The sequence below is a fragment of the Monodelphis domestica genome, chromosome 3 (genome assembly GCF_027887165.1).
Source record: "Monodelphis domestica isolate mMonDom1 chromosome 3, mMonDom1.pri, whole genome shotgun sequence".
Lineage (NCBI taxonomy): Eukaryota > Metazoa > Chordata > Mammalia > Didelphimorphia > Didelphidae > Monodelphis > Monodelphis domestica.
Window position 1 is genome coordinate 233,689,088 of NC_077229.1, and position 25,623 is coordinate 233,714,710.

At 39.6% G+C, this 25,623-nt stretch overlaps 1 protein-coding gene across 2 annotated transcripts in view; it reads right to left on the reverse strand.

Moving 5' to 3' along the window:
• The window catches only part of CNDP1 (carnosine dipeptidase 1), a 94,857-nt gene that overhangs the window by 49,989 nt on the left and 19,245 nt on the right, over window positions 1-25,623 (reverse strand). Inside the window, exon 1 of one of the 2 annotated variants that reach the window (XM_056823578.1) lies at window positions 20,292-20,899. The exons of the other annotated variant lie outside the window; for it this stretch is intronic. The gene's annotated coding sequence lies outside the window, so the exon portion shown is untranslated. Of the gene's footprint in view, window positions 1-20,291; window positions 20,900-25,623 lie in introns of those variants that run through there. 2 annotated transcript variants of the gene reach the window in all.

A 25,623-nucleotide genomic window follows, 5' to 3' on the forward strand; every position in this document is an offset into this window, starting at 1 on the left:
GAGTAAACAAAATTTGGCCATTGGGGTCAGAGATGGTGAGAGTGAGGAGTCAAGAATAATAACATGTAGGTTTTGAGAATGAGTGAATGGGAGGATGGGTGGTACCCTTGGCACTAAGAGGAAAGTTAGGAAGAAGGGAGAGTTTGGATGAAAAGATAATGAGTTTGGTTTAGGGAATGTTGAGTTCAAGATGTCTATAGGACATCTGGTTCAAGGTATAGCCAGTAGGTGGTTAGAGATGCAAAACTGCAAGTTAACAGAGAATTAGATAGGAGATCCAAGAATTATTTGCATAGAGAGGATCATTGAATTCTTAAGAGCTGATTCAATAAGAGTGTCCAGGAGAGAACCTCTGAGGATACCTACAATTAGCAGGTATTATCTGGATGAAGAACCAGCAAAGGAGAAAAAGGAGTAATCAGAAAGGTAGGAGGGAAATCAGGGGAGACTGGTGTCATGAAAAACCTAAAAAGAAGACAGCCTCAAGGAGAAGAGGGGGGTTGACCCTGAGAAAGGCTGTAGGTCAAGGTCAAGGAATATGAGGATTGGGAAAAGGCCATTAGATCTAGTGGTTAAGAGATCATTAGTAACTGTGAAGAGAGCAGTTTATGTTGAATGCTGTGGACAGAAGTCAAAGAATTGAGAAGAGAATGAGAGGAAAAGATTTGGGGGTTCAGATTATAGATGAACTTCTTAAGTTTTGTCAGGTCCCTGCCTGACAATATTCAGGGGTCCCAAAGGAATAAGAAGAATGAGATGTGGTAAGAAGAATGAAAGGAAAATAAGAAAAAATACAACAGGATCAGGAGGAACAGGCTTGCTGCTGACAAACAAGGTGGTTTCATTGAGAATGACCTCTGCTTTTATGGAGGGAAAAAAAAACAGGCTAGAGATCCTTGTGCAGGTTTTTCATATTGACAGTAAGAGGCAATAATTAAAGAGTAGCTTCAGCATAAGAAAAGCATCAGCAGCTCTATGGCCCAAGGCTATGCTTAGGCCATGCCTCCTACAGAGTTTAATCATGAAAGAAAGAAATATAAGATGATAGCTAATAGGGTTAGAAAAGATGGGGTTTATTTGAGGATGGGAGGAGCATGAGTATTTGTAGTCAGAAGGGCAGAAGCAAGGAGGCAGAAAAAGATCTAAGAGAAATGAGAAAGTAGGGATGGTAGAAGGGGCAATCTTCTAGAGGAGATGGGATGGAATGGGTTCACTTGTGTTTGCCTTTAGTAAGGAGAAGGACCCTTTCTTCAAGTAAGATAAGGGTAAAAGAGGAGATGGTAGCAAAAGGTCTGAATGATGAGAGATAGGAAGGGGAAGAGGGAATTCTTGGTGAATAGCTTCAATGTCTTTCAGTTAAATATGAGATTAGGTTCTCATCTAAGAGGATGGGGTGGGTAGTCACATAGGAGACTTAAGAAGGGATAAAAAGATTTGGAAAAGCTGATGTGATAAGTGGGATAGTAAATCAACTGGGGAAGTATAAAAGGATTGCTTTGCAACAGTGAAGACCCAGTTGATATTATGAATATAAATTCATAGTAGACTGAGTCAGCAAGGCTTCACAATGTTTTCTAGCTTTTGTTCTAGCACATGAATAGGAATGAAGGCAGCAGCCAGTGGGAGTAAACCACAGCGGAGGTTTAGCAGAACAAGATAAACTATAGGATAAGGAGACAACTGTACTTGAAAAAAGAGGACAATGTGGAATTGAGCTGGTTTGCCAAAGACTCAAGCTGGGGAAGAGAAGAGAATGTAACTAGTATGGGGATTGATGGTTTGGGAAAGAATTAAAGGATGGAGAAATTAGAGGTCAGAGCTAGGATGAAGAACAGGGTTAGGGGAGATGTAAGGCAGGGGGCATGAAGAAATGACAACAGATTTTGATCAGATAAAAGAACTTGGGAGTTCATGAATAAAGAATACTTGTGGATGATGGTAAGATCAAAAGTATGTCCAGAATCTCCAGATGCAGCTTAGGTGGGATGGAGGAATAGGTCATGGGAATTGAGCAAGTTGAGAAACTGGGAGCTTAGGGTATTCAAAGGAGTATCAATATGTGTGCTGAAGTCCTCTAGTATGAGGATAAGAATTGGGGAGTAAAGAAAAAAGTATAAACCAGGCACTGAAATAATTGAGGAAAGAAGGGTGTGTCTTGGAGGTCTGTAGATAAATAGCTGGGAGATGTTGGAGTAAACCTCAAGGGAACAGAGGTTATTGAGTGATGCCAGTAAAAGGAGAGCCTAGAAGTGACAATGAAGAGCAGAGTATCCCAACTTCCTACTTTAGCCACTTAGTTGTAAAGATAGCTTAGAAGGGGATAGGCAAAAGTTCAACCAGTGCTAAGAATGGGTGGCCAGGGAAACTGTCATTAGGAGGGAACCAAGTTACAGTGAGTGGTAGAAGACAGGAAGAAGAATAGAAAAGGAGGAGACATTCTAGAGTGACTAGGATAGCAGGTGAGAACAGGGGGGAAAGAGGTGTTGAGAGAGATAAAATAAGGGAGACATCAGAAGGGGACCAAGAATCTAGTTCTTGAAGTTTGAATAATGGCAGCTAGGGATTAAAAATCACTGGAATGGGAGATGTGATGGGGTAAAAGCATTAATCACTGGGAACAAGTTCAGAGAGGTTATCATCATCCATAGGAGGTCAGTTTTGGGGAGTTGTCCCATGGCACCAGGTATCTGTCTATGGCAGGAAAGGGGGAAGAGGGTGTTGGAGGCCAGAGAGGATGAGGGTGCCTAGGTCATTATGGAATGTCTGACTATTTGGCTGGCAAGCTCTTCCTGGACAGGTGCAAGTAAAGCGACAGCTACAAAGCACTTTATATATATTATCTTGACTGATCCTAACAACTTCCCTCCAATCCTATGAGGTAGATGCATTATATATTCTCATTTTTAAAATGAGGAAACAGGTTGAGAGAGTTTAAGTGACATCTTCATGATCATACACCTAGTTAAGCATCTGAATTTGGAGTGTCAAAGTCAGATCCTCTTGCATTCCACACATAATGTCACCCAGCTGCTTCATGAGCCATTCATTAAGTACTTACTACAAGCCAAACACTATCTAGGCAAAAATCATCCCTGCTCTCAAGGAATTCATAGTTCACCAGGGGAGACAACATGCAGACAACTAGACAAAAACTAGATACATACAAGACAAATGAGACATCATCTGGGAGGAACTAGCACTGAGGATCAGGGAAGACTTCTAACTGAGAGAGGAACTTTAGCTGAGCCTTAAAGGAAGTCATGGAAGCTAGAAGGGAGAGAGTTCCAGGCATGGAAGTCAGACTATGAAAATGCAAGGAAATCAGGAGATGGAATATCTTGTGGGGATGACTACAAGAAGGCCAGTGATACTGTACGATAGAATTTGTGGATGGGAAGTAAGGTTTAAGAAGACTGGGAAAGTGGGGTGGCAAGTTTGGAAGAGCTTCTAAAGCTATGCAAAGAATTTTATTCTTTGATCCTGAAAGTAATAGGGAGCTTTAAAAATTCTATTGAATAGATGGGTGACATAGTCAGAGCTGAGATAGAGTGGAAGGAGACTTCAGGCAGGGAGACCAATAATCAGGCTTTTGCAGCAGTGGGGCGATGAAGATCTTTCCCAGAGTGATGATAATGTCAGAAAGGAACTATGTCGGACATAAGAGATATTAGGCAAGTAGAATTGGACTTGGCAGAACTGATTGGATTTGGAGGATTTGGAGGTGGTGGTAAAGAATAAGTATGGCAATGCCCAATCTCACTGGGCCTCAGTTTCCTTATTTGTAAAATGGGGTTATTTGTTCCTATAGATCCTACTATATTGCATTGTGAGCATCTAGATGGCACTGACCTCTAAATTTCCTTGCAGCTCTAAATCTATGATTCTATGAAATACAGAGATTTCCCATGGGAACCTTCATTTTGAGCTGAACAATGTAGTAAGAAGGGAGAAAGAAAAGAATTGTCCTCTAGCATTTTTTTGTCCCTTTCAATGGCTGGCTGAGCTGAAAATTAGCATCACAGCAGCAAGCAAATTAAAACTGACTAACATAACTCATCCAAGCAGAAAGGAGAGACACTTGTTTCCTATCCTGTATATTTATTTCTGGGCCTTGTAACTATTTCTGCAGCTCATTAAATACAAACTTCTTCATATGGTCCTGCTTTTTGTCAACAATCAGAAAGCAAGAATTGCCACTCTATTGTGAAAATGTGAATAATCAAGTGTAGATGATTACTTTAATGCTAGCACATTTACCCAGCTAGGTAATATGTTTGCACTTGGAAAATCAGAATAAAGAAGGAAGTTGAAAATTGGGAGCGTGGGGGAGAATATTCGAGATAGAATCCTGAAATATAAACAGTTTGATTTGAAATGATAGAGGAGCAAAGATATGAGCTCAGCGTTGGCATAATATGCAGAGATAATTAGGATGTTATTAGAAAACAAGAGAAATTAAAACTACGTGCTTTGCAGAGGGAAGGTGATTTATTGTTTGAGGGAAATAGCAATAAAACCACTCATAAATAAACTTGATGATAACTATCTCTTGTAGTATTTCCTGTGAATGAAACAGAAAGTTTAAGAAGTTTATAAAAGGATAAAATCAAGGCAAAATAAGGAATCTTAAATTCCTGAAAGTAAGAGCATCAGCCAGTAGGTGGTGCTAAGAAACCACTCATGCTCACACATTGCATTTTTTTCAGTGGGAATAATGATGACTGATTTCACATCCTAGGAGGAATCAGTGTAGGTCAAGCTAAACTACAAGTTATAAGAACAAGAGCCAGCAGGCTGAAAAACAATCAAGAGGACATTAGGTCCTTTATCTCTTGTTGCTGAGCAGGGTAAACACCACTAACCTTGAAGGAAGATAAGGTAGGGAGTGGGTTATTTTTGCAAAAGTCCCATTTAAATTAATGTTTGGATTTTCATTTCTGTTTCTAAGTTTATATCATTAACTCCATTAGAACTTCAACCCAATAGAATTAAAGGTAAAAAAATTCAAGTAAATACAGAACACAAAAAAGGGAAAACAGTGATTTCAACTAATATTAGAACATCTCAATTGCTGTTTGGGAATAAGCACTCTTTGAGAGTCTCCTAGTTGCAGTTCAAAACAAAACAGAACAAAAACTACTGAGGACTGATCATTTTCAATTTATTATTTCTGATAAAATAGTCAGAAATGGCTCACTCATTTCACTCCTTTCCCCATTTTTCATTTCATACGATTTAAAGCTGGACAAAAATCTTAAACATCATCTGGTCTAAGTTACCAGTTTTATGGAAAAGGAAACAGGCCTTCAGAGGAGGAATTATTTGTTCAATACCATACAGGTAGTAATAGAGTTGTTTATAACATGTCTTCTGAGTTAAGAATCTAGTGCTCTCAGGTAAGAAAACAAATTTGTCATTTAAATCTGCTTTTCAATTTCTTTTTCATCAAATACCACTGCTTTTTCATTTTGAGATTTGGTCGTTATTTCAGGGTTCAATTGCACTGCTTTTGTGATATGGGATATGAATGAGTGAATATAATAGCTAGCATTACTATTATTATGTACTCTAAGAGTGTGTTAAGTTTTACCATCGACAATAAGTGCCATCACTTCCTCTCTTCTCATTGCTCTTCCTAACTTTATAGTCTATCTTCTGACCTCATTGTTTAACTGAAACTACTCTCTCTAAACCATCAATATCTCTTTTTATTTCTTGTGTTTTATGTTTTCTTGGATCTGCTTTCTTAACTCTGTTTTAATTCATAGAGATCTTTCCATGTTTCATGTCCCTCCTTTCTTTTTTCTTTCTTTTTTTTTTTAAATTTAAACCCTTACCTTCTGTCTTGGAGTCAATACTGTGTATTGGTTCTAAGGCAGAAGAGTAATAAGGGCTAGGCAATGGGGTTCAAGTGACTTGCCCAGGGTCACATAGCTAGGAAGTGTAAGTGTCTGAGACCATATTTGAACCCAGGATCTCAATCCACTGAGGAACCCAGTTGCCCCCTCTATCATTTCTTAAAGCAGTTATATTTCACTATTTACATACAACAGGTTTTTTTTTAGCAATTCCCCAATTGATGGGCATCATTTTGATTCCAATTTCTTAGCTCTCACAAAAAGTTTAGCTATAAAATATTTGGAGTATATAGGGATTTTTTTCCCCCTTAGTGATGGTTCACTGGGATACAAGCCTATTAAGAGTCTCTGGTTCATAGCATATGGACATGTTTTTTCACTTTATTTGCATACTTCCAAATTGTTTTGCATAATGGCTTTTTTTTCATAGCTCCACAACATTAGTGTGCCTATCTTTTCCATAACTCTTCCAACATTGACCATTGCATTTTTTGTCATTCTTGCCATTTGTGAGATAAAACCTCAGGGCTGGAATACTCCTTGCTCCCCATTCTTACTTTCAGGTTCTCCACCCTTCCTCCTTCACTCAATAACCTTCTTTGAGGTTCATACTATTTCTATATACCACCTAATCAAAATCCTGGTAGCAATTGTCTGTGGACTCCCGGTCACTACCCTACCTTCTTTAATGAGTTTGCAACCTAGTTCATAATTTTTCTACCCTCCCCAAATTTTGCCCTCATAGTAGGAGAATTCAATACACATATTGGTTCTCTCTCAAATACCCTAACAATTCAATTCCTTAAATTACTCTCCTCCCATAAGCTAATCTTCTACCCAACTTTAGCCATACATAAAGATGGTCATACTTTTGATGTTGCCATCCCTTACAAATGTAGTACAAGTTCAAGAATTTTAGAATCTCCTTATCCAATCATAATCTATTGGTTCTTTACCTGTTCTTCTGCTTTCCTTTATATAACCCAATCTGGAGTAAGCTAGGTAATACAGTGGATAGAGTCAGGATCTGACCTCAGAAGTTCACTAGCTATGTGATCCTGGGCAAGTTGATTATCCCTGTTTACCTCTGTTCTCATCTGTAAAATGAGCTGGAGAAGGAAATGGCAAATTACTCCAGTATCTTTGCCAAGAAAACTCCAAATGGGGTCCCTAAAGGACAGGATTGAAAACTACTGAACAATAAATTATTCATCATCACTGAGACCTTTAATCCTTCAACTCTTCAATTCTTTTCCAGGCCATCTCTCTTGAACTAGTCACTCTCTCTTCTTCCCATCTTGACTCATTGGTAAACCAATTCACCTCTACACTGTCCTCTCTTGAATCCCTAGAGTCCTTATCATATCAACAATTATGTCCAGCCAAGCCATAACAGCTTTGGACCACTTCCACCATTCATCACCTTCAAGTACTTCGTGTACTTCTGAATGAAGGTGGAGAAAATTGAGCAACTGTTTTGACTGGGTCCACTATCAATTTGTGCTACATAATGTCAACTGGGTCCTCACTTCTGCTAGATAATCCTACTATTCTTCCCTTATCAATTCATTATTCCACCCTTCTTTTTATTTATTTTTAATCCCCTCTTAATAGAGAACCTTGATTCATATTTTATAGAAGGGATATTGAGTCTGTTCACCATGAACTCCCTCTTGTCTCCTCCTCCTAAACTTTTATCATTCAGGTACTTTCTGCTACTACCTCCTCCTTCCCTTCTGTCTCACATGATGAAGTAGCCTTACTCCATTTCAAGGCTAACCCTTCTACATGTTCAAATGATCCCGTTCTAAACTGACTCCTCCAACAGATTGCCCCTCTGTTATGCCTACTTTCCTACTTATTTTCAATTCCTTACTTTTTACTGTCTCATTTCCTGCTGCCTACAAACCTGCCCATGTCACCCTATCCTGAAAAAGAAAAAAAACCCCACTTAAGCCTTCCATCTCAGCTATCATCCTATTTTTCTTCTGCCCTTTGAAGTAAAATCCTTTAAAAGGCCATCTTTGGTAGGTAACTCCATTCTCCTCACTTTCTTCTTAATTCCTTACAATCTGACATATAACTTGACCATTCCACTGAAACTAGTCTTTTCAAAGGTACCAGTGACCAGTTGTCAAAGCCAATGGCCTTTTTTCAGTCTTCATTCTCTTTGACCTCTCTTCAGTCTTTGACTCTATTAATCGTATCCCACTCCTTCATATTCTCTTCTCTATGGCTGTTTGGGACCACATTTTCTCCTGATTTTCTTCCTTTCTATCTAACCAATTATTTTCCATCATCTTTGCTAGATCCTTCTTCAGAGAGCACCTTCTAACCCCAGTTGTCCTCAAGGTTCTGTCCTGGGTCCCCTTCTCTTTTCTTCCTCTATACTACTTCTTTGGTGATTTCATCAGCTTCAATGGATTTAATTTCTATCTTTATGGTGGTGATTTGAAATCTACCTTTCCTGCCCAGTCTCTCTGCTGACTTCCAATCTCACATTTCCCAGTGCCTTTCAGACATCTCAAATTGGATGGCCAGTTGACATTTTAAACTCAACATGTCTAAAAGAGAACTCATTATCTTCCCCCCTAAACTCTCTCTCCTTTCCACCTTCTCTATTACTATACAGGGCAGCACAATCCTCCCCATAGGACTCATAACCAAAGCGTCCTGGATTCATCACGATTGTTCATCCAGAATATCCAATCTCTTTCTTGCCAAGACCCGTTGATTTTATCTGTGCAACATCATTCAACACTGCCTCAACTGTATTGTAATTCCTTATCACCTCAGGCCTACAGGGTTTAGTTAGCCTTTCTCAAGGCTCTCCCCACTCCAGTCTCTGTTCCAAGCATGTCACTCCCCCACTTCTCAACGAACTCAGTTTGTTTCATGTTACCTCCAGAAACAAATACAAAATGTTCTGTTGTTCAAAGTTCTTTATAACCTAGCCCTGCCCTACCATTCCAGTCTTTTTGAACTTTACTACCTGAAACATTCTCTTTGGTCTAATGGCAATGGCCTCCTGGATATTCCATAAACATAAGACATGCCATTTCTTGGCGCCAGGTATCCTCTCTGTCTGTAGCTGGAATGCTCTTCCTCCTTCACTCTAACCACCAACTTCCCTGTTTTCCTTGAAGTGTCAACTAAAATTCCACCTTCTATAGAAAGCCTTCACTAACACCTGATAATTCCAATGCTTTCCCACTCTAAATTATTTCATATTAATCTTCTATATCCTCTAATATATTTCCTATTTATTTTCTACATAGGTTACTTTGTATACATTTGTATGCATGCTATCTCCCCCATTATATTGTATTCCCAGCTTGTAGTAGGTACTTAATAAATATTTATTGTTTTTATTTGCATTTCCCTTGTTATAAGTGATTTAGAACATTTTTAATATGTTGTAAATACTTTGCAGATCTTTTGAGAACTGTTTGATCATATCCTTTGACTATTTATCTATTGAGGAATGGCTAGTAACTTTTTTTTTAATCTTTACCTTCTGTCTTAGAATCAATACTGAGTATTGGTTCTAAGGCAAAAGAGAAGCAATGGATAAGCAATAGGGGTTAAGTGATTTGCTTAAGGTCACACAGACAGGAGGAATCTGAGATGAGGTTTGAACCCAAGACCTCCCATTCCCATCTCTAAGGTTGACTCTCAATTCACTAAACCACCTAGCAACCCCAGACTATTAGACTTACATATCTTGGATATAAAATCCTTATCAGAAAAATGTGATACAAAGATGTTTTTCCCATTTGACAACTCTTCTTAACCTAGTTTTATTAATATTGTCTGTACAGAAGCATTTCAGTTTCAAATAATTGAAGTGACCAAGATGGCGAAATAGAGGTAGGGAAGCTCAAAACTACCATGAGCATACTCTCTAACCAATCTTAAAATAAAGCCACTAAATGAATACTGGAGTGAAAGAACCAACCAGGAGTAGGAGTGAAGCAAGTTTTATGCAGAAAACAACTCGAAAGGTAGGTAGAGTCTGGGTCACTGGGGTGAGTGGAGAACACAGCCAGCATGAAGGCTACAAGTACAGAGCAAACCCCCAACCCCCACCCTGCATCTACTGTTCTAGGTTCTGAGCCTGAGCCTAAGCCAAGATGCTGAGACCCCAACTCAGCCAACAGTGGTCCAACCCAATGCACACCCCATAAAGTTCCAAGCAAACCTACAGTAAGGTCTGGAATTCCAGTCTGTGCTGCATCTGATCTATGTAAACCCAGAGAGAGGCCAGGAACCTAACTTGGATTTATAGTGAGGACCTGATTCCCAATTTGAGGCAGTCTGTGCAGCAGCCTTGTTCAGTGTAGACCCAGAACTGGGCTCTGGGAACCCTGATGGGGGCAGTATCCATGGGGCTGGCCAGTGGGAGTCTGAGTCTGGCTGACTTGTCAAAACTCAAGGTAGAGTCCCAAGGCAGGATAATATGAGGTGTGCCTGACCTGATCAAACCCAGTGAGAACAGAAACCTCAGGCCAAGCCTGAGGCTAGAATTTGAATCATCAGTAGTGTTTTAAGGAATTTATTTAATGTTCATTCTATCTCCTTAGGAGCAGAATTTTAGGTTAGAGAAAGCTAAGTACTATATCACTCAGGCTCTTTAAGAGCAGAAGTCTTCTAAATAGCCCTGGGGTCACTTTAAGAGGCTTTGCATAAAAGTAGTGAAGGGAAGGAGTTCTGGGCTCCATCTTCTCTGGCAGTTTCAGAGAACAGGAGTGGCTGTTTGGGCTCTGTGAAGAGGTCTCTCTCACAGTGGCTGGTGGCAGTTGGAATTGAGAAGAACAGATTTAAGGAGGTTGAAGAAGAAAAGACTTACTACTTTTAGTTACTGAGGGGTTTTCCTTCTCAGTACTCTGAGGGAGATAGATCTGAAGCCTATTTTCCACAGCACCTTGAGGAGAGCTGCAGAACTGTTTATGCCTGTGTGTCACAGACCGCTTTCAAATGACAGTTGATAGAGGAATTTCTTAAGGAGTTCATTATAATTTAAGTTCATTGCTTAGCGTAGCTTAGTTAGATAGAAAATTATTATTTAAGAAAGTATAGTTTAAGTTAGGTCTACTCTGTAGATGGGAAGAAGCTACAAAGAAAGCAGCCAGTTTGGAGGGGTGGAGGAGGTATTTAGAGATCTTAGTGTTAGGGTAAGAGATTCCTGTCCTATTCCTAATTCCTAGTTTCCTACCTCTTATATTCCTTTGTCTACCTCTACTAGAAATAAACTAGAGTTGCATTAAGATGTTTCCAACCTTCCATCCACCACCTTCAAATAGGTTAAACATGACAGCTCTAGTTTATTATAACAGCTGGGAATTACCAACTGGCTATCAATATTCAATACCTATTATCAATATACCAACATTTAGATCAGTTATACTTATAACATCTCGGGTTTCAACATACCAGCTATTATTTAGTTATAACAGTAGTCTCAGGGAATGATTGAATCAGCAGTGAGAGGTAGCTCTCAGAGTTCCCAGGCCACAGGCCATTATACCTGGGAGAACTGAAACTTGCAGAAACCCAGAAATAAGGCTAAGGGTAGCATCAAGGAAGAACTGAAGTTTAAGAAAGTATATCTTCCTCCCTGAGAATAGAGCCTATTAAACAGAGCCTTTAAAATAAAAAGGGAGAGTCAAGAAAAAGATTAGGAAAATGAGCATGCATCAAAAAAAAAAACCCTAACCAAAGAAAATTTTTATGACAACAGAACAAGGCACAGGCACAGAAGGAGACAGTGAAAGCAAAACAAACATATGCAAGGCTTCAAAGAAAAATATAAGTCAAATTTGGATTCTGGAAGAGCTCAAAAAGGATTTTAAAAATCAAGAGAGGCAGAGGGAAAATGGTAAAGAAAAATGAAAACAATGTAAGAAGAAATGGGCCAAATGAAAAAGGAGACTCAAAAACTTACAGAAGAAAATAATTTCTTAAATATCAGAATTGGGCAACTAGAAACTAATGACTTCATAAGACATCAAGAAACAATGAAACAAAATCAAAAGAACAAAACCCAAATAATTAGTTATCTATTTTATCTTTTGTAATTGTCTCTATTTTTTTTTTTGTTAAGAATACATCTCCTATCTATATCTGTGGGGGGTATATGACCTGTTTTTCTTCTAATTTACTAATAATATGATCTTTAATATTAAGGTCTTGTAAAGTCTGGTGAAAGGTGCTGGCCTAAGCCTAATTGCTACCAGACCATTTCCCATTTTCCCCAGTAGTTTTTATCAACTAAGAAGCTTTTCTTTAGGTAACTTTTATTTTCTATTTTTATCAAACATTGGGTTATTGAGCTCTGATGTTTCTGAATCTCCCTTCTCTAGTCTGTTCCATTGACCTTTCTATTCTTTAACAAAAACCATCTGCTTTGATAACTTGAAGGTCTATTTCCTCTTTGACTTTACTTCTTTTCATCATTTCCTTTGATAGCCCCACCCCCACTCCCTGTAGTAGTCCTTTATAGCTATTTCCCTTTCTGAGATACATATACTTAAGATAATATTCTCTTCTGATAGTTTTGATATTTTACATTTTTTAAGGTATTCTGCTATTTTATGTTCTCAGTTTTGTCTGCATATACTTGTTAATGATGTGTTCTAATTGTGGTTTTTCTTATGGCTTTGCTGTGATTTCACCTTGCTTATTTTCTGTTTCATTGATTCAATTTTCTGCTCTCTTCTCTTTAATTAGATTAGACCAATGATTTCTTAATTGCCAAATCTAATGGCTTTTTCTCAGTCCTCATTCTTCTTGACTTTTCTGCAGCTTTTAACACCAATTGATCACCCTTTTCCCCCTTGATATTTTCTCCTCTCTAGATTTTCATGGCATAACTCTCTCCTGGTTGTCTCCTTATCTGATTAGTCCTTCTCAGTCTCCTTTAAAGGGTCCTTGATCCAGGCCATGTCTACTAACCATGGATGTCTCATAGAGTTCTGTTCTGGACCTTCTTCTTCTTCTATATTACTTCACTTGGTCATCTCATTATCTGCAGTGGATTCAATTATCATCTCTATGCTAATGATTCTCAAATCTACCTATCCTGATGTCACTTTTCTGCTGACCTCCAGTCTCATATGTATTCAACTACCTTTCAGATCTCACCAACTAGATTTTTAAAATTCAACATGTTCAAAACTAAATTCATTATGTTTCCCTCAAAACTTTTTCTTCTTCCAAACATAACTATGTCTGTTGAAGGCACTACCATGGGCTTTATGCTCCAAGCTTGCAACTGAGGTGTGAAATAGAAAAGGTAAACTGACTGGGAAACTGTTACTTGTTAAAATAGAGAAGGTAAACTGATGAGAAACTGTTTCTTGTTGCAATGACTGCTCTACTTTCTGACTTGTGACTAGAGAGCTGCTGCAGGAACCTGAAACTGCTTATTTGTAATGGAGGTAGGAATGAGAAATGCTGAGGGATGCCACACAGGGATGCTGCCACACAGAGATGCTGGTACACAGGGGACTGCTCTGGGGACTGCTCTGGGGTTTGCCTACTGATCCCTACTGATGGCTGATGGATCAGTATATCTTTCTAAACCTCCTCCCCCTTCTCCAACCCTCTACTCTCCCAACCCTCTCCTCCCAGTTCTTCCTGAAGCTTTTGGCTTCTTCCCTCCCCCCTGAGTGAACTATAAAGATATTCCTTTCTTTTCCTTTTCAAGTCAGGGGGCTTATTGGGATAATAGGATGGGAAACTGAGGTGAGAGGGATGAGGATGTCCCTATTCTAAAATGAGGATTATGAGGGCTTGGAAAGTCACAACTGTGACAGAGGGACAGTCAAAGATGAAGGACAACAGCTTTTAAATCTTCTTTCTTCTTCTTCATAAATCAGCAAGGTCTCTCAGCTTCAACCCCAGAGAGAAACAAAGTTCAAAGTCTCTCAGTTTCCTCTGGTCAGTTCAACTCTCAAATAGACCATCAACTCAAAAGCCAAGTTTCTCTTTCTTGTCAACTTCAACTGTCCAAAGCCAGAGAACCCCAAAACCAAGTCAGCCCCATAAGGGTCTTTCAGCCAGGTTTCAACCTCCAGAGAGAGTGACTCCAAGTCCAGTCCCCGCCCCCTGGTCAGCTCAGGGGCCAACTCCTGGGAACATTCCGTTTTGGAAACTCCTTCTTGTGATTGACAGATAGGTCTCCATTTTCTTGCATCTTGGTTTACAAGTTCTCTCTCTCTCCATGCCTCTACTACAGGTTTCATCTTTAATTCCTCACTCTCAATCCCTAATTCCAATCTGTTGACAACATCTATCAAGTATGTCTTCATAACAAATCTCAGATATGACACATTTCCCCCTCTGATACTGCCACCACCCTGGTTTAGGTCCTCATCCCTTCATTTCTGGACTTTTCCAAAACCTGCTTATTAATCTCACCGCTACAAGTCTCTTTCCTTTCCAGTCCATCCTCTACAATAGCCAAAGTGATCTATCTAAAGCACAGGTCCTCCTACACCCAACTCTCCAGGCATCTTTCATCTTATATTCCCCCTTGCACTCTCCAATTCAGTGACACTGGCCTACTTGTTCCCTGAACAAGAAATTCCATCTCCCAACTCTGGGCATTTTGACATGGTGTCCTTTATTCTTGGAATGTTATCCCTCCTCACTCCTTCCTCCATGCTTTCTTGGCTTCCTTCAAGTCCCAACTAAAATAGCACCTTCCTCAGAAAGCCTTTCCCAATCCCTTTTAATTCAAATGCCTGCCTTTTATTGATCCAATTTATTCTAACATAGTTGTCTACAAATCTCCTCCCCACTAGACTGTGAGCTCCTCAAGGGCAAGGTCTTTTAAAAAATATATATTTTTTATTTATTATTATATATTATATATATTATAAAATATATATTTTATTTATTATTATATATTTATTTATTTTAAAATATATATTTTATTTTCTCAAATGTAATAACAATTTTCAACATACATTTTCTGAAACTATAAGATCCAAATTCTCTCCCTCCATCCCTCTCATCTCCCCTCCTGGAGACAGTAAGCAATTTAATCTAATATATGTGTGTGTGTGTGTGTGTGTGTGTGTGTGTGTGTGTGTGTTATCATAAAATACTTACTTCCATATTAGTGGCAGGGATTATCTTTTAATTTTCTTTATATCCTCAGTACCTAGCATAGTACCTGACAGAGGTTTAATAAATGTTTACTGATTAGTTACAGTAATTAATTGCTAATTAATAAAATTATTGTATTGTCCCTCACTTTTTACTCTTACCTCAGGCTAAGTTGCATCCCTGTCCCAGGCTTCCCTGGTTTTCCACACCACAGGAAACTCTTCAGTTTCCCTGGCTTCCATTTTGTCTGCTTGTCCTCTGCCTATAATTTCCCAGGATCTTAAGCACAGTCCCTGGGAAAGGCACTATTTGATTATCTATTATCCTTTTTTCTTTTTAGTCTGGACCTCTGATTTCATCATCACAGAAATGGATATTGATGAAATAAAAAATATTTTAAGGTACAACAGGTTAGGTCAATTGGAAGAAGTGACCTTGCCATTGACCTCTGTGGAGGTTTCCCCCCTCATTTTCCCAACCTGTTATCCCAATAAAGCCCTATTTGAAAAAGGAAAAGAAGATCTTTATAGTTTACTTAGGGAGGAGGGAAGGAGCCAAAGGCTTCAAGAAGAATTGGGAGGTGAAGGGGGGCAGGGAGCAGAGGGTTGAAGAAGGGGGGAAGTAAAAGGGAGGAGGAGGTTAGAAAGATTTACTAATCCATCAGCCATTAATAGGGATCAGCAGGAAAAAACCCCAGAGTAAACCCCAGAGCAGTCCTCTGTGTACCAGCATCCCTGTGTGTGGCATCCCTCCATTACATATAAGTAGCCTCAGGTTCCCTCTAGTAATAGCTCTCTCTAATCACAGCCAGCCAGAGAACAACAGTCATTAAAGAAGAAACAGGTTTTCTCTCATTTTACATTTCTATATTTCAACAAGTAATAGTGTCAGTCAGTTTACTTAGTCTATTTCAAGTGGCACTCCAGATTTGCCTCAATTTACAATATTTTTATTTCACCTGGTACCATTAAAACATCCCTGGCCTATTTGGAAGATACTTTATGGACTTCTTTATATTCAGTTTCCAATTGTCAAGATCAGTAATCTGAAAACTTTATATGCATTGACTTTTTTTTTACTGAAATATTTTCTCACATTACTCTGAATCCTTTTTTAATTCACCATAACTACTCATATTTCAGGATTCAGATTTTAATTTCTCATAGTCTATAACATAAACAATTATATATACTTCATTCTTCATATACTGTATCAAATAGATATTTTTCTCTTTTTCAGGGCCTAAGAAGTGACTGATAGTCTGCAATAGAAAAATTAGTAGAAGAAATTTTTAAAGAAGTGAGTTTTTGTTTTAGCAAAAAGGGAACTTTATTTCTGACAGAAAGTCCTAAAATCTCATGATTTCTTTGTCATCAAAAATTTTTTCTTAGTCACCTGGGTTAAAATCTTAACTCTGTCACTTACTATCTGTGTAAACTTGGGCAATTTTCACTGGGCCTCAGTTTCCTGTAAATTTAGGAGTTTTGTTCTTTAGAGGATCTCTAAAGATTCTTCTGCCTCTGAGTTTATGATCCAGTCTTAGATTTCAAGCTCAAGATGCTTTTTTTTCTTTGATTGAAGATCCAATCAGGGACCAATCAATGTTGGTAGCTCCTGCAATTTTGACAAATATTAAAGTAGAACCATAAAGTGTGGGTATGGAGAACAAATATAATTTTTCCATGTTTTAGGTATTTGTTTCAGTATGTAGGGAACTTTCTTGACTGAAAGGAATGGGACCTCTTGTGAAAAATTTATCTATCAGTGGGATCAAATGATTCTGGGTCAAAGTAGGCCAAACTGAAAGCTAAGAAAGTGTATTAGCATGCTAAGGAAACTGTCCACCACAGCTTCAGAATCCTAGGATACAGATTTAGTTTTTGTAACTTTTCAGGCATGTTTAGAGCATGCAACCACTCAGCAGCACTGTGCAATGGCTTGAGATGGACTGGTAAGGGGGGGGGGGGAGGGAGAGAGAGACAGGAATAGAGAAATAGTGTTTAATTCAAGGGAGAGAAGGAGAATAAACATTCTCTGTTCCAGGGCAGGAAATAAGGTGAGGTAACCAAATACTTAAACAGTTGCAAGAGAAGTCCTTTTCTAGACAAAACTATAGGTTGAGGTAACCATCTAAGGACAAATAACTGTTACTGCAGTGGGTGGAATTAGCTACTTTATCCTGTCCTTGGATAATTTGTTATATTTTCTTTCCCCTTCATTTCTATTGTTGGGCTACTGGATAGTTGAAGGATGTCTCCATTGTCAGTCTCCATTGTCATAAAATGATTTGTGGTTCCTATTTTCTCCCACATAGTCGTTCTTAGTTTAACAACAAAATCACAGTTCTGCTCTGCTTAGTGCATTGATTTAAATCCTATCTATGCCATTACTTCTCCCCCATTTCCCATTATTAGGAAACTCTCATCATCCAGTAAAATCTCATCTGCCTTGGTACTCCACTTCATCACTACTCTCTGCCTTTCTCTTTGGAGGGTGGAGCCATGAACTCCAAACCTCAGTTTAAGGAGAGATCTTAGTTCAGACTTCTCATTACTTCGAGATTTCTCTAACTGACTTCAACACAAATTCCTCCTTCCTCTGATTCTCAGCCTCTTTTTTGTATTTTTTCTTCCCTTATTACATTGTAAGCTCTTTCAGGGCAGTGACTTTTTTTTTCATATTTGTATTTCCAGCAGGTACCTGGCACATAGAAAGTGCTTAATGAATATTGATTAATTATTTTTATATATTAATTAATTACTTATTATTATATTATAAATATAAATACTATATTAAATATATTAATTAATAATAATTGATTAAGCTTTTAAACTTCCTGAAATGTAATATGAGCATCTGGGCTATATAATCTAAAAAAAAAAAGGGAATGCTTCTTAAGTTAATTTCACTGCTTGTAATTCTATTTAGATGTCAGAAGATTTCTTCTGTTCTTCCTTATCATCTTCTTCTTATGATTTTTTTTTTAAACCCTTACCTTCCATCTTGGAGTCAATACTGTGTATTGGCTCCAAGGCAGAAGAGTGGTAAGGGCTAGGCAATGGGGGTCAAGTGACTTGCCCAGGGTCACACAGCTAGGAAGTGGCTGAGGCCAGATTTGAACCTAGGACCTCCCATCTCTAGGCCTGACTCTCAATCCACTGGGCTACTCAGCTGCCCCCTTCTTATAATTTCTTAATGCTCAAGATTTTTTGTTGTTTTTTTCACCTCTTAAAGACATGAAATTGTTTATCTGGAAGATGCTTTAGTGATTTTCTAGTTCAACTCTCTGGTTTTACTGCTAAAGAAACAGGCCCAGTGATTAAATGACTTTTTCGAAGTCATAAAGGTAAGTAATTTGCTTTGGTGCTGAGCTCAGCTCAACTGATCAGACAGATTCACCCTGCCCCAGTGTAATAAAAAGATCTTTAGTTCCTGTGTTTATAATAATAAGGCCTTTTAGATTTTACTGAGGAACTGAGACCCAGGATTAAATGACTTATCCAAGGTCACATAGTTTAACATACACACACATATGCAGTTAAACAGTAACTCACATTTCTGTAATGCATTAATACTCATGAATGATTTCTTTGTATAATCTTTGATATTTTGATATCAATTTCTTTGATAATCATGTAAGCTAGGATTATTGTTTTAGTCATGTCCAACTCTTTTTAACCCCATCTGAGACTTTCTTGGCAAAAATCCTAAAGTGATTTGCCATTTCCTTCTCCAGATCATTTTACAGATGAGGAAATCAAGGCAAACAGGGAGGGTTAAGTGACTCAATCAGGGTCACATAGCTAGCAAGACTCTAAGGTCAGATTTGAACTCATGAATACTCCAGGCGCAGCACTGTATCCATTGTAGATGATCAAAATATTATTCTTAATTTTCAGAAGAGAAACCCGACTCAGAGGGTTTTATTGACTTGCCCAAGTGCACACAGTGAAGAAGCCATATGATCTCGGGCTTCATGGAATCACAGATCTAGAGCTGGATGGGACCTCAGAGGGGATGTAGCCCAGCCCTTTCAATTTAACTCAGATTCCTGATCCAGGCTCTGAAAGCCGAGTATTCACCTTCTCTTGTCCAGAAACAAGTCATCATAGCACTACCCAGCTATTTTAAAACCCTGCCATGTGACATCCTACTCCATTCCCTCCTTCCCCTCAGAACCTAGTTTCTTAAGGACAGGAACCTGCCTCAAATGCTTGTTTTCATATTCCTGGGATTTAGCAAAGTGTCTGAGTAAACACTTAATGAATACCTTTTCTTTCATTCATTGATGAAGAAATCAAGGCCCTAACAGGTTAATATTTGCCCAATATTTCACAGGTAATAATCATCAGAGATGAGACTTGAACCCAGATCCTCTGACATTAGAACTTAACAATCTTTATACCTAGTATGACGAGGAGAAAAATGTTGACATTAGATAATTTGCTTATTTGCTCTGGGAAAGTCACTTAACCTCTGTTCATTTCAGTTTCTCATCTGTAAAATGGGAATAATAATAGCACCGACTTCCCAGGATTGTGAGGGGCAAATAAGAAAAAAACCATAGAAATATAATAAAGACAAAAATAAAATTAATATCAAAAATAATTTAGCTTTGCACCAGGGCAGATAAATAGTAAGCACTATATAAATGTTAGTTTTTTGTTATATTATTGCTTTGAATAGTAAGCTAGAAGAAATTAACATAGAACAAATATACCAAGATTTAAATGGTTCATTTTTGCTGCTGTTCAGTCACATCCAATTCTTTGTGACCCCATTTGGAGTTTTCTTAGCAAAGATACTGGAGTGGTTTGCCATTTCCTTCTCCAGATCACTTTACAGTTAAGGAATAGAAGCAAACAGTTGTGACTTGCCCTGGATCACACAGTTTTTTTGAGGCCAGATTTGAATTCAGATAGATGAGTCTTCGTGACTCCGGGCCCAGAACTTTATCTGCTGTGACCTCCCTCCAGTGATTCATACAACTTGGCTAATTGAGAGTTGGTTGTTGTAGGGACCCGATCAGGCATGCGATATTTTGACCAACTGCGGCCATAGCATGTCAGAAAATAGGAGCATAAACAAAATATATAACCAGAGGAGAGCCAGGCCATTCCTCAAAGCTCAACTCTGCTCTGCTTTTTAGGGCTGTATTGTACATGGAATGTGACCTGCTCCTCCTGGATCAACTCCTCCTCTCCTGAATACTTCTGGACCAAGAGCCCTTTGTCTGGTCTTTGGTCTGTGTCCAAATAACCAGTTTGTGGTCCTTGGTCTGTGCCAGGGCAGACCGGGGTCCTTAAGAGTTATACTCACCTGTGCTTCTCAGGTTTGATCTTATTGCTCCAGGCTCAGAGGCTTGCTTGGGCGTTCTTGCTTGTTTCTCTTTCTTATAATGCAGGCCAAGGCTTAGAGCCCACAGGGATCTTGGTATCCTTGTTACAAGATTATAGAACAGGCTTTGCTGGATTCTTTTAATGGCAGAAAATGCCCAGACTCAAGCTAAAGGGCTAATTTAACTAGATCAAGTAAAGGAAGTGGATCAACAAGGTAGTCGTTGCATTTAAGCCCCAGATCACCAGATAAAGCCCTCTGAAGGTCTCCAGGATGCTGGGGGTTTTAGAAGGCCGACCTCCTCCAGAAGCACCCCCACAGAAGATGTGTGCACCCCACAGGGGCAGAGTGGGCCTGCCTGCTGAGTGGAGCTGAACTGAACCCCAGAGCACCTCCCTTCCTGACTACAAGGCCACCCTCACTTGAGTCAGCTCCAGTAAACTTGGTGCTTCATCCAAGGCTCGTTCTCAGAATCAGAAGGGAAACTTTGCCAGGAGCCTTCCCTCTCTTCAATCTCCCTGATTAAAGGGTAGCTGGGCTCGTGGAATGTGGCTAGAGAGATGAACAGAATGATTTCAGTATCCAGAGAACACAAAGGGCAAGGAATGGGACCTTTAGACCCCAGGGAGGGAGACAGGTGACCTGGCAAGAGCAAAAAAAGATAAACCCTCACGAGGACTCAGATTGAATAAGGAAAGCCAGGCCTTCCTTCTCCACTCATGTCATGGTTCTGAAAGCTGTAAAAGGACATTTAATGCCCGTAAGTTTTGTGCCTCCCCAAAGCTTCCATGCCATCAGAGGCGATGGGTGCCTGGGCCACCCAGGGAAGCCTCCCCAGTGGGGCTGAGAGAAGAAAGGCCCCATTGTGCGCCGTCGGTGCTGGGGCAATGAGGCCCAGAACAATGTCACTTCAGAAAGGCCTCTTGTGTTTTCTGTTCCCTTGAGTCTGATTAGGAAGCGAGCCCTCCCCAAACACCAGAGAAAGAGACGGCTCCAGCTTTGCACCATTGCTGAGACCTTCCGTCACCCAGACACAAGCCAGCAGCTTCTGGTGAAAAAGAGGGAGCAAAAAGAGAATGAAAAATAATAATGGAAAAAAAATGATAAATTGTTCCTTCCCAGGAAGGGATCTCAGGATAATTTGGTGGTTTAAAGAACACTCATTACTGAGGCTATGAACAAGGACAACCAAGCTGGAAAAGATGGTCAGATGTAGGTTATAGGAATGGCTGGAGACACTGGTAACACACGCCTAAGTGAATGGATTTCTCCTCTGTGGCACCGTTCCACAACATACTCGTGTGTGGCATCCCTAGTATAGGGGTCCCCAAACTACAGCCTGCAGGCCAAATGTGGCCCCTGAGGCCATTTATCCAACCCCCACCACACTTCCAGAAGGGGCACCTCTTTCATTGGTAGTCAGTGAGAAGAGCATGTATGTGGCAGCGCCGCAAAGCATGGCATCTCTTAAGCACAGTACCACTTCCGGTGACATAATCCTTTGCCTGGTGCCTTGTTCTGAGAGTAACTGAATGAGAACGAGGCGCCTCAGAAAGGATGATGTGGCTGCACAATGGAACACTTGGTGAGTGGTGATCTGGGGGGAGGGGATTCCGCACTGTGTATACTGCTGCCCAGTATAGTGGTGGCAGTGATGGGCCTGTGCAAGGTGTAACAGGCCCATCCCAGCCAGCGCTGCAGCCTCCGCTATCCCAGACAGCAGTATACAGATTTGTTCATAGTTTGTTTTTTTTAGAGTCTGACCCTCCAATGGTCTGAGGGACAATGAACTGGCCCCCTGTGTAAAAAGTTTGGAGATCCGTGCATAGTAGGATCAGTATGTCTCTGTTGAAGCTTTGTTTACCTATGCTACTAATTAGAACTACTTATGTAGGCAAGAGAAGGCTTGGGCATAGAAAGCTAGACCTGGAGTCAGGAAGAATGGAGACCATGTCTTACCTTGGACCAGTCCTGGTTAGGAGACTGTAGGCAAATGCCTTGGTCCCTTTGTTCCCCACATGACACTCTAATATTATAAATTAGAGCTAAACTGATGATCTACATTACTGGAGGGAATTTCTAATGTGACATAGGCTTGATTGGGCAGGGTGGGTGGCCCAAGGGATAAAGCACTGGGCTTAGAATCAGTAAGACATCTTTATGAGTTCAAACCTCGCCTAAAACACTTACTAGCCTTGTGATTTTGAGTAAGTCACCTAATCCTGCTTGCTATAGTTCCTCATCTGTGACATAAACTGGAGAAGAAAATGGCGCACCACTTCAATATCTTTGTCAAGAAAGCCACAAATGGGGTTGCAGAAAGTTGGACATGACTGAAACAATTGAACAACAACAACAAGTTTGATTAGGAGGTCCTCATATTGGACCGAAAAATGGGTGACAGATGATTAAATATTACCTTTCCTGGATGATAGATATGTCTGGTATCCTAGGGAATAATAGAGGAGAAGAAAAAATAGGAAAAATCTGTTATGAAGAAGTAGTAACACTCAGGCAAGATTGTCATGGGGCTCAGATTGGATTTAGAGTAGAAACTGGAGGAACAATGTGTGTGTTTTGGGGAGGCAGTTTGAATGAGAAAGCTCAACCTTGATTGGAGGAAAAAAGGAGGCTTGACATAAAAATCAGAATACAGATTTACCAGGCATCCAGAAAAACAATGACTGAGGCTTAAATTAGGCTGGTTCAGTGACTAACTGGGAGTAGAAAAAGAAATATCTCAAACCAACTAAAACATTTCCTCATAAAGTTGAACTCTGATGCTCCTTTATGAACTCTATTTGTTTGCCCACACAAATAATTTGTACCATGATAGAACTTCATGCCTATTGCAAATTTCTATTGTTTACTTCTTGTGAGAAAATACAGGGAAGGTTCAGTTCCCCACACCCCAGCCCTCAAATGGGAAGAGGAAGCTTGAAGATGGACCAGAATTGAGCAAATATAAAGCCAAGAAGGAATTAGAAGAGAAGGAAGAAGTTTCTCAGCCTGTCCAAAAATAAAGCAAAACTGTGGAGGACCACAGCACGTTTCTCAAAACCCAGCTAATATTTATATTTATGGGTGTTTGTGGTTTTGTATAGCATCCTGAAGTTAGCAAAGTGCTTTACATATATTTTCATTTAATCCTCACAATAGCCCTGTGAAGTTGGTACTGTAATTATTATCTTAATACATATATAACCCAGATCAAATCACCTGCCGGCACTGGGAGGGGAAAGGGAAGAGAAGGAGGAAAATGAATTCAATCATATAACTTGGAAAACTTGTGTGGAAATTTATTACATGTAATTGGTAAAAAAAAATAAAAATAAAAATTATCTTCATTTTACAGATAAACTGAGAATGAGAGGGTTTAAGTGGCTTGTTGAGGGGTCATTGTCTCAGGGCAGGATTCAAACTCAGGTTTTCTATATGCTGCCCCACCACTAATTTGCTTAGCTCTGAGTAAAACAGAAAAAACTAGGCTGTTTGGAAATATTTGAGAATTGGTTGAGAAAATGAATGCCAACAAACTGAAGGAAAGCTATCATTAGCATCCATCCTAGCAAACCTAGTTGAAGTTCTGTCCTTCTCCAACCCCGCAACTTCCTACACTCCCCCGGATGTTTCCAGCATGCCTCAGAAAGCTATTCCTCTTGAAAGATAATTTTATCCTTGGAATTCACTAAATCTAAATGCGTAGGTACATTCTGCCCCTTGGGCCCTCCCTCTGATTGGAAGACTAGACATTTCTTTATTCTCACAAGACTGGACTCTCTGGACTTCTCTATTATTCCCCTGGACTGGGTACCCTCCCTCTTCCCTCTCCCTCCCCCAATTTTTCAACTTCCTTTTATTTGACTATAAAATCCTTGAGAGCAGGGACTGTCTTTCTTTTTGTTTCTATTTATATTCCCAGCACTTAGAACAGTGCCAGGAACTCAGTAAGAGTTTAATAAATGTTTATTAACTGACTGAAAAGAGCTGCTTAGAATTTCTTTAAAATCATTCTGCAGGCTTGCAGAGAACTATGCCTTCTTACTAAGGAATGCTGGTTCCATTTATCGTGCTATTTAGGGGAAGCCAGATCAATAAGTCAAAAACTTACTGCATTCTTTTTGTAAGGCCTTCCACAAAAACCTAACTCTATGCCTAATTGTGGTGCGGAAGTGATCCCCTCATTTCCTGAAGGTCATGCTGTTCAAGGCAAAAACAAAAGCAGAGTGGAAGGGTTTAGGGAGAGCCCAGTGGAAGGCTGTATGTCAATTCTACTGAATTCAATTTCATTCTATTATAAGGAAAGTGTTGAAGTTTGCAGAGAAAAGTGGCATGAGACCAGTAGGAAGATTCTGGAACTTTGAAGGGGGTTAAGCTGAGACCAAGGCTGTTTGCTGACTCTGGAGAATCTCTGGAGGTGTTGGCTGCAAATTTCCTTGGTGGCTAATCCTTTCCTTTCCTGATTTCTGATGTCTGTATTTCATCGATGCAACTCCCGGTGAACCTGATCCATTTACAGAGATTGTGAGATAGAGTCTGGATCCTTTTTGGATCTCAGACCTTCTCTGGCCCTAGCAAAGCCTTTCACAGACCCTTTCCTTAAATCCAACAAAGAGGGATTTATTTGAGGGTTTTAGTTAAGATCAGGGACTTAGAGATTTGGGGTTAGGGAGAATTAGAGTAGGAAGTTCACCAAGAAGAAATCCCTGTAAAGGGATTTTTAGATCTGCTGGGTATAGGTAGATTAACATTAGTTTAGATGATCTCAAATCCCTTTTTCACCTTCCCTTGTTTATTAAATCCCAAACCTGTCCTGTGTTAGTTAATATAGTGGTCTGTGTTTATTAGTTCAGAGTCTGGCTCTGTCTGCCCTGGGCTTGGGTAGCTTTTCCAAACCAGATGACTGGCCTAAATCAATTACCATCCCCTGAAAACAGCTATATCAATTCCAAAAATATTTAGTAAGCATCTACTATGTTCAGGGCCCTGTACTAGGTGGTCCTTGCCCTCAGAGAGAGATTCCTTTTTATTGGTGACATAATATGATGTATATAATAAGTAAATACTTGTGGAGAATTGTTCACTAATAACTGGGGGGGAGGGGGTTTGGGGAGGAAGCAAGTAGCAAGCAGAAGGGGAAAGATTAATGGAAGTTTCAGAAGAGATAACAGCTGAATTGAGCCTTGCAGAGAGCTAGATATTCGGAAAGATGAAGAGGGAGTGCATTCTGGGCAGTGGGGAACAGCTTGTTCAAAGGCACAGAAATGGAAGATGGAATGTTCAGTTTTTCCCTGAACATAGTTTGTGAAAAAGA